The sequence below is a fragment of the Poecilia reticulata genome, linkage group LG20 (genome assembly GCF_000633615.1).
Source record: "Poecilia reticulata strain Guanapo linkage group LG20, Guppy_female_1.0+MT, whole genome shotgun sequence".
In the NCBI taxonomy this organism is placed as follows: Eukaryota; Metazoa; Chordata; class Actinopteri; order Cyprinodontiformes; family Poeciliidae; genus Poecilia; species Poecilia reticulata.
The window spans coordinates 12,171,970-12,181,849 of NC_024350.1; the positions used below are offsets into that span (position 1 = coordinate 12,171,970).

The 9,880-nt window shown below is 38.3% G+C and overlaps 1 long non-coding RNA gene across 2 annotated transcripts in view; it reads left to right on the forward strand.

Moving 5' to 3' along the window:
- Positions 1 to 5,764: 5,764 nt before the first annotated feature.
- The window catches only part of LOC103482520 (uncharacterized), an 8,846-nt gene continuing 4,730 nt past the window's right edge, over positions 5,765 to 9,880 (forward strand). Inside the window, exons 1-2 of one of the 2 annotated variants that reach the window (XR_536486.2) lie at positions 5,765 to 6,928; positions 9,246 to 9,374. This is a non-coding gene — a long non-coding RNA (uncharacterized LOC103482520). Of the gene's footprint in view, positions 6,929 to 7,336; positions 7,413 to 9,245; positions 9,375 to 9,880 lie in introns of those variants that run through there. The other variant, XR_536487.1, reaches the window with a different exon arrangement.

Consider the following 9,880-nt stretch of genomic DNA (forward strand, 5'->3'; position numbering starts at 1 on the left):
CCAGAGTCCAGACTAAACGATAAGTTATATAAATTATAATACTCAGATCAGTTTCCGATTACAATTTGCTTTCGTATTAGACATTTCCCAGCATAATGACATTGGTTAAAGTGAAAATAGGCCTTGAGCCAAAGAGCTATCCGACACTTCTGACTTGAGAATGCGTCTTAAATCCTTTCACTGAGAGTTTGTTTTCTTAGATTACTTCCGACAAGTTTCTTTAGAAAAAAATAAATAAAAAATTCCCTCTTGTACCAGCAGCCCTAAATGTAGCATCTTTATCTTATTTTAAATACTTTATGTTTGGTCATAGATCTTGTGCAGGTGTTGATGAACAGATAGAATTCCAGACATAGAAAGCCCACAGCACATGCAGTGCAGCATGTACGGCAACGTGTAAACCATCAACATCTGCCCCCTTTAATACACAACCAGCACGCGTCCATCTAGAACATAACTGTACCCAAAGCAAACGCCAGGGAACAGTTATAACTCTCAAACGTCTTAGAAAACTCTCTGCTCTACAAACTCGGCGCTGCACAACGAGAAAAGAAACGTAACAAGGGAAACGCAGAATGAATCCGAGCCGCCACGGAGCGATTCTGAGCACCTTTAGAGTCGCTCCATCACTGTGCAAAATCCCGCACATAGTTTCTAAATGAATCACGACACACAAGGAAACAAGACGTATCTTGCTGGGGAACATCTTCAGGATGTTTGCTTTCTTGGTTACGCCGGTCACGTTTCGGGTCCCACGATGCACCCGCTTTCTGGCAACTCTTGTCATAATCTGATGGATGTCTTTAATTACTGCAGCCTGTGATACTCTAACTCACATCAAACGCGCCACCCCGGCTCACACGGGCGTGCACGCGGCGCACACTTTAATAACTCTATTTATTGAAGATCAGCAAAGTATAATCACCAGGAGACAAATGCTGGTATGTTAATAGGCAGCATGGCTTCCTAAAAAAAAAGAAAATACAGCAAGGATATTACAATGAACAGGGGTCGCTTTGGGAAAACATCTGATCCTTCTTGTCTTGGTCAAACTAAATCTATGCCTTTTCTTTTTTTCCTTGTCAAAAGCATAACTATTTTTAAACAAAGCCGACAGGAAACGATGCAGACCCGTTGCGCTCTCTCAGTAATTCATCAGCGGCTCGAGCGCTCCACGTTTAAAGACAGCAGATAGAAGCAATGACCTTTGTTCTGGCTGCATCAAATACAGTGAAAACATCCTAAATTGCTGAATTCAAGGAAGTTCTCGTGTATCTCTAGACAAACACAGTGGGAGACAGAAAGTCTGCTGCAGTGTCAAAGAGCCTTTATCATGGTTAAAATCTGCACCATCCCACCTGTTTGAATTCAGAAGCCAAAACATTATTAATCCTTTACAAAACTAAAAAAAACAACATAAAAACAGTATTGCTCTGCATTAGTAGGAGGACTCTGGAATAACGCTTGGCCTTGCAGAGGACACAATCAAATTATATAACAGTTTAACAACCTTTTGAGTTATTACTTTCCAGATGTTATACTTGGCTCCAACCACGTAGCACGTTTTTTATTCCAACAACGTATTCGCTCTCTGCAAAAATGCCATTTGTAATCCGTTCACATGTAGTTACACTTCCAGGCCAAGGGACATGGAAGTTAATAATAGCAGGGAGTTGCAGGGTGAAAGATTGATCAGATCTGCACTCATGGCTCTTAAAATTCAAGTGTCTTAGAATGACAGATGTTAAAGCACATCCTCCTGAATATTCATGTTGATTTGGAGATGAATCAGTTTAAAGTCCATGAAAATCATCCAAAATCTAAGATATCTTTTTTTTATTTTTTTTTTTTTTATTTCTCCAACCCTGACATTGTTTAGCAAATCTACAATTAGCCATAATTTCCATTCAGACATTGATAAACACAGCCTAATCCAAGACTCCAAGTCTTTTTTTTTTTTTTTCTAAAAAAGCTAACCATAGTGAAGCTCTTCCAGATGGATTCATAAGCTAAGACTGGCTGCATCAAATTAATATGTTGAGTTTTGATTCAAAAAACAGAGCTAATGACGTGTGCACTCACTTCAACATGTGACACAAAAAGACTCACCGACTGTCACGCATTATTGGTATTTATTGCTTTAGCTTTCATGGCTGTTATCTGCTTAAGTTCACTATTTTATTATTTGAATCGCTCCAAAGGACAAATGAATGACTTCAGGAGAGCAGATCAAAGGTCAAAATCATTAAATCAAGAAAAAAAAAAACAATATTAAGAACTGATCTTGTTTATTGTAGTTTAATATTTTAAATATTTAATATTTTAAATACAGATGTTTTGTTGTTGGCAGATGCCAACAACAACATCTGCCTTTGCCAGTGTAAAAAGTTATACTGGATACTCAAAATGATTATTGCTAATAACCAAAGGTGAGTCACAAATTCAATGACTTTAGACTTGATTGATGCAAAATACTTTGGACTTGACTTAAGACTTTTACGCCAATAATTCGTGACTTTACTTTGACTTGAAAAGATTTACAGTGGTGTGAAAAAGTGTTTGTCACCTTCCTGACCTTGTTTTTATCCATGTTTGTCACATATGAGTGTTTGGAGCACCAAATCAATTTACTCAAAGAGAACACAAGCGAACACAAAACGCAGTTTTTAAATCCAGGTGTTTATTATTATTATTATTAAGTCACAAAAAAAAAAAAAAAACACTTTCTTTTTTATACCACTAAATATCTTAACCAAATAAAAAAAAAGGTGTGTCAGGGAAAAGCATTAAGTGTCCTAGAATGGGTTACCCTCCACTATTTAACAACTTTCCTCCTCTTTCCTTCTCCTATTGCTACAAGAATGTTGGATCTGCCGTATTATTTACCTGTTTTTCTTCTGCATGCTACAATGACACCAACGAAGCCAAAGGGAGGGGAGAGGTTCTGCCATCCACTTCTACCAGGTAGGTAGGCACAAAGTTGGAAAAAGAAGAATGAGCAACACACAATGCAGAAAATTTATATAAGTCAGATAAGAGCAAATTAACAAAAAACATAACAATATATGTTTGTGTGCTCTTTATTTGATTTAGTTAATATGCCATAGATGCAATATTTGCTTTTTTATGTTATTGTCAGGTTATAGGATATATATTTATTTATTTGTATATATACACTGCTCAAAAAAATAAAGCGAACACTTAAACAACACAATATAACTCCAAGTAAATCAAACTTCTGTGAAATCAAACTGTCCACTTAGGAAGCAACACTGATTGACAACGGGGACCCTCGTCGGGTCAATCAGTGTTGCTTCCTAAGTGGACAGTTTGATTTCACAGAAGTTTGATTTACTTGGAGTTATATTGTGTTGTTTAAGTGTTCGCTTTATTTTTTTGAGCAATATATATATATATGTATGTATAAATTTGTAAGAGGTTACCATTTTTTTAAATTATTTCGTTCAGATGAGCCACTTTTATTTTTAGTATCGCTTATACATGTATTCAGTCAGTTAAAGTTAGATTTCTTAAATTGTAGTAATTTTTTTTTGTACATTCTCATAACTCATGCATCTAACACAACAAAATGAGCATTGACTTAATTTACTCGCCAAAACTACAACGTCATCAAAGAATTAATATCAGAGTGAGGAAAACATCTAGGCTCAAATCTTAAGTGAAGATGCAACATCTGACTTTCTTACACAAAGAACGATGAGTGAAAGCTAATAAAAGATCTAATGTTAATGTAATATAATAAAAGATTGTTTTTGTTCTCACTCATTTGGTTATGGAGTCTGGAAAGTCACAGAGTCCACTGTCTAAATGCCAAGTCTCTGGATTCTGAGCCCGAACCAAAAATAGTAAAACAGCCGTTGGCTGACAGGCTCTTACTGTTGCACTTGGCCAACATTTATTTTGTACAGAAACTTGATTATTTTGCTTGTGGATCATTTTTCTTATTATTTTCTAACTACTGGAGGCCTTTCAATTGGATATTTTTTTTACTGTAAAAAAAAAAAAAAACATCTTCAGAACATATGTTCTGATGATTCCTCTTTACAAAACATTCATTTACTTTGATATCGCTTTTAAAATCTCAAAAATATCAGAAAATAGACATACCTGATCAAATAACTTGTTCAACGCTCGAAAATGAAAAGCTTAGGACTGTGATTTTGACTGGAGGCACGCATACTTTGACTTTGAACTTAACTTGGAACATTCGTCCTTTTTACTTTGCACGTAGCTCCACACTTGGGTGGAAAAACCTGAGACATGCAGTGCGACGACTTGTTCCACCTCTGTTAAAAGATGTGAACTTTTCACTGCAGAGGAATCTTAAACAAAGTGAGCTCAAGTTTATGTTTAGTATCTAAGTTTTCTTATGTTGTAAATGAACATAAAAGAGGAAATGAACTCCTGCAAACCTCACTTTTAACACGTTAAGCACAATAATTTTATCGTTGTATTTTTTTTTATTTGATTTTATATTTACTGTAGTTTAGAAACATAAAACTAAAATCTTGAATCTTCTACCAGTAACTAACATATTTTAGAGAAATGTACTTCAGTTTGCTCTTGTTGTCTTCTGGATTGATCTGACTCAGCTGCTCTGTGTTGAGTCTCTGAGTGAAAGACAACGTATGTAATGTACGACACCCAAAAATGTTCCAATAAACATTTCTGTACTTGCTACCATCGTACATTTGAAGGTGGCCTACAGTACATGTTTCACACACGCTATTGAGGATGTCATCTTTCCTAGACTCACTAAAACTGAGTGGGATAATCTACTGACAAGCTCGACTCTTAGCTCTGCATTTTAAAAAAAATCTGGTGGTCTTAGTCCAGAGTGAAAGTTCACTCTGAGGCTGGAGGATTGTTTTGATGTTTGGCTGTTCCTGCCTTGGAATTTGCCAAGGAATGTAAACAATCCAAAACATCTTCCTCGCAGAAAGATTAAAGGATTTTTTGTTTTACGGATCAAACCCATTTGTTGTCTTGATCGGCCAGAGTTTTTGGTGGGTGTGTCTTGGTTGGTCAGAGATGTATCTATGTGGCCGTCTCCAGTGGCGCAACTACACATTATTCAGGTGGATGCAAAAACATAGATCGGCGCCCCCCCCCCGACCGAGGGACGGAACGTCAGGGTGAAGGAGCGACGCTCACTCAGCACCCCCCCTCCCCCCCCTCCGAGGCGACGATACGTGAAGGGTAAAACTCGCTACATTTACCTCGTTATGTGCGCGAGGTGAAGGAGCGTAAGGCGCGCATTAGTGTACGGGAAAACATCATCGGCGCGCCGCCCCCTCCAGACGGGGTTTTGGCGCCCCCTCTGGTGCTGCGCCCCTATGCGTTGCATACCCTGCATACCCACTTTTTGCGCCACTGGCCGTCTCTCGTGCTCTGTCTGCCATTCGTTGAACCGCTACCTCCGTCGTTCATGACTCATCACTTCGCTGACTCAGCTCTTAAGAGAAAACACAAGTTTAGAGTTTTTGTAACATCAACATTAGTTGGGCATTATTAAATACTTTATATTCTGTGCTTAAAAAATATTTAGGCTTTCTAACCAGGTGAGTTTTTTTGTGTGTTTTTTTAAAGAAGACACAGCAAACTTGTCAAACTTTCTGTCCTATTTGTAACAGAAAACATACACAGCATATTATCTCAAACGCACCCTAAAACCCTTATCTCAAACGCACCCTAAAACCCTTATCACAAACGCACTCTAAAACACGGTAGTGGCAGAATCAACTTTTCTCCTATTCATCAATAGGAGAAAAGTTGCTGGGAAGATGACTGGAGCTAATCACTGGGCAGTCACGTTGGAGACGGCAGAAGACTTGAGCATGAGGCAGAGGCTTGGTTTCCAGCAGGGCAGCAACCATGGACATACCCAGGACTCCACCGGAACGATGAACATCAAAGAATCAAAGAATTAGAATTATTCCACCAATCTCAGAATACTGCGCTGCCAAAGCAAATTTGAAGATGTATGTTTTTCTTCCTCTATTATGTAGTACAGTACTTGGTCTACAATATAAATGTCCAATGGAGTACATTAGATTTATAAGGAACTCTGCACATTGCCAGCTTGTAAAGGGTTTTTCCTTTTTTTTTTTTACATAATATTTCAATGCCTGATTAATAGCAGGATATTACAGACATGAAATTTGCGAACTATGACGTGAAGCAGCAAATGTTACACGTTTTCAAGATCCGAGTGCATAGGCTACACAAAAATAAAAAAATAAAATAAAATAAAACGAAAGCTTCAAACCAAAACATGCACTGATCATGATAATAAGATAGTCTGCTATTACATAATGCTTACACGGGTTAATGAATGAATGACACTTGACCGAAAAGGAATTACAATGCATTACTAATTTTATAGTGCAGCGTGGGACTCCGCAGCAGCGCCTGTATCCTCTACGAGTGTGATTTATGAAGGTTTTTGGCTCACGTTCAGCACTCGGTTCATCAGCAAAGCGCCTGCAGCTTGCTCAGAGTAAGACAGGAGCCCGTAACATGAGCCGATGACAGTCTCAGAGGCACTCAAAACTCATTTCTCTCGCAGATCAAATCGTGATGTCAGCAGAGACTGTTGTACTCGGAGGATGAACCTTATGCATGTGGTTGTAAAGTTCTCTCCTAGTGAGGACGGAAGTTCAGTCACATGCGCGTTGTCGAGTTGGAGAGCTGCGTAATGGAGATCGTGGGAACGGACAGTAATTTCCTGAACTGCGTACGGGAAATGTCATGAGGACATTTTTTTTTATTATTTTATTTTCTTTTTTTTTTCTTTCTACTCTCTGAGGCCACCCAGGTTCATCATCTGAGCAGCAATGAAGAGGCGCCCAGCAGGGTCCGTTTCCAGCTTTAGCACGCAGAGACTATGAATGAGGAATGACCAATGGTGAGTAAAGCCCGGGCTTCTCGAGCGCTCTAAACCAATTTGGTGGTGACGCACAGAGCCGAATAGCTCATGGTTGCGCAGCAAAAAAAAAAAAAAAAAAAAAAAAAAACAGACAAAGTTACCATTATGTTACAGCGGAGATTTAAATGAGGAAAACACTCCTCACTCAAAGTCTAGCTAGGTGAAAACTTGCACTTAGAACGAGAGAGGCGAAACTTACCCGGAGCCGCCAGCGTGCGCAACCGTCTCCCAGACTTCTCCGGCGAGCGACTGGCGCAGTCGCTATATATTACCGACTTAAGTGGCTTTCTAAACGGGGGAATTCCGTATGAATAACTTCCCATCTACCAGTCAGAAGGAAACCGATAGTTTCAGGATTTGGCTTACGGAAATGTCGTTAGCCGGCTTACCGGAATAGTGGACGCAACTGATAACCCTCACCAGCTGAGATTTACGACCCTGAAGTTATAAGACAATCACACAGGTAGATATTTGCGTGAAAGGAGCAATGAAAAATCTTTGATTTATTTTTTGTTCATTGTGGGGGAAACAGAAACAACTGTCAATTCAAAGTCACACAGTCAGATAGGCGGAGCAGATTAATATGTGCGCAGTTTCCGTTTGAGACTGAAAGCCTCATTAAAGTCATTACCGCACACCTCGGGAAGATTAGGAGTATATTTTTTTAACTGCTGGAACGTCGTGGCTGTCCTGCCAAAGTTATGTTCTCATGATATGAATGAGAGTGTTGAGCTACCTTCACGTTTAGGACAGTTTGCAGTGTAAGGTCGTTGTCTTAAGTGCGCTTAAGTCTTTAAGTTTACATCGAGGTGTAAAGACGTACGGAACGGCTGCACGTATGGGGCCCACTTCACAATTTCTCCTCTTTTCCTATTGAGCTATAAGACAAAAAAAACTGTAAATAAAAAGAAAAGCAGTCTTCGTATGATGATTGTGCTTATTAGAGGAGTACGGGTGTCTGAACTAATCTGACTGTAATTTTATCCGAAAAACTGGTTTTGCCACCCTGGGTAGCAACTACTGTCACTAACCGTTTGGAAAAACTAGAGTCTTTTTTTTTTTCATTGATATGGAGGAATGTTGGTTCACTTTTTTTTTTTTGTAGAACTGTTTGTTATACCTCCAGTGGGGGTTTTGAGCACAAACAGGGCAGTCACAGTTTTATGATTACCACCATCATGTTTAAATGTAGGCATGTGCTTTAAACACAAATGCTGAGTTAATTTTTCTCCATCTGTAAAAAAAAAAAAAAAAAAGTTCAACTTTGCCTTGTCAGTCCACAGAATATATTTTTCAAAATTTAACTTTTTGTTCTTTTTGGTTTGCGTAGCTTGTATCCCTTTTATAGCACCGTTTCTTGAGTTATTGGATACATACATATATTGTAGTTTGCTTTGGTAGCTGTGCAGAACATTGCATAAGAATGAAATGGTACTGCCTTGACATGATAAATTATTAGGGTTGGCCTAAGGCTGAATGTGGAGCTATATGCAAATATTTACAGTAAGCATGAAATATGACCTCACCTCAGACACAACAGAAAGTAAAGATATATAGATATAGATAGACATAGGTATATGTGCATTATATTTGTTTTTAACTTCATTACAGACTAAACAAGTACTGAGCTACTGTACTGTTTAAGAATTACAGAGGACTCGGTGGCCCCCTGCTGGCCTGACATACTTGGACAGCAGCTTAGGTCACTTGAAACCTTGGGTCAGTTTTGTAAACAGTGAGCAATATGTGTCTTTTATTATTATCTATTATTTTCCACATGCAACCCTGCATTAAAATGAATAAATTCGTCCTGTCAGGTTTAATTTAGCATTCCTCGCAAGACAAACTTCTTTTTAGAAATGATAAATATTTGAAGACGTTGACTTGCTTTGAGGAGTTTTTGTACATCACGTTTTCTCGGGAGCATGGTGCTGAGGGTGTTTCATTCATCTGAACATGGTTGAGTGAACTTCAAGAGGCTAACTGACAGAAATAATGTCCTGATATTTCAGCGCTTACTTGGGTTTTTCACTGCAAACAGCTTTCTCCGCTTCCCGGCTTCCCAGTATGCAGTAAATGCAGTTTGCAACACCTGGACATCATTTGATGGTTACTAACTGTTCCATTCATTATTTATTCATGCATTGATACCGTCTATGTGAAATTTCCCTTTCTTCCACTCAGCACATTTAATAAAAAGGCAGTTTTCAACCTGTATTTTTGGCCCATTGCTTGTACACTAACCTTTCTCTTTCTTTCTTTCTTCCCCATTTTTCCCTACACTTTGTCCATGCAGCATCTTCTTTGCATCAATCTCCTAGTTCTTGTGCTTCTACCGTCGTCACTCTCCTGTGAGGGTAAAGCTGAACCGGCTGCAGTTCGAAACCATTTCATTGCATTTGTGAAAACGGACATGGACAATATTGTAAGTATGAATTAAGTCGTTTTGCAAAAACAAATGAAGCATTTAAAAAAAAAAAAAAAAGAGGAAAAGAAGAGCAGCTTTAATTAGGGCTTTTATATTTTTTATTTATTTTGAGTTATCGGCTCTCACTTTCAAGGAAAATACAAAAATGGGACAAACGCTGCATGGCCTTATCCGTTTCTTTGCTTTGTAAGAAGGAAGATCTATTTAATTAATCTGAAAGTGATACGTTTTCCCACTTTTACCTAACATGACCTCTCAACAGCTTGGGTATTTTATGTCACATTTAGAATATGAAAGGTGAAATACGAGTAATCTGGTCTATCAGTGTTTCAATGGAAAAAACACATTTTTTTCCTCTGCAATAACTAGTTTGAATGGGGGGGAAATGGATGGACTCCAGAAGCTGTCATTCTGTAAATGTGTTGACAGAATTATGGAAGTTATTCATGCAACGTCTGCTTGTAAAAAAAAAACAAAACAATATATATATATATATATATATA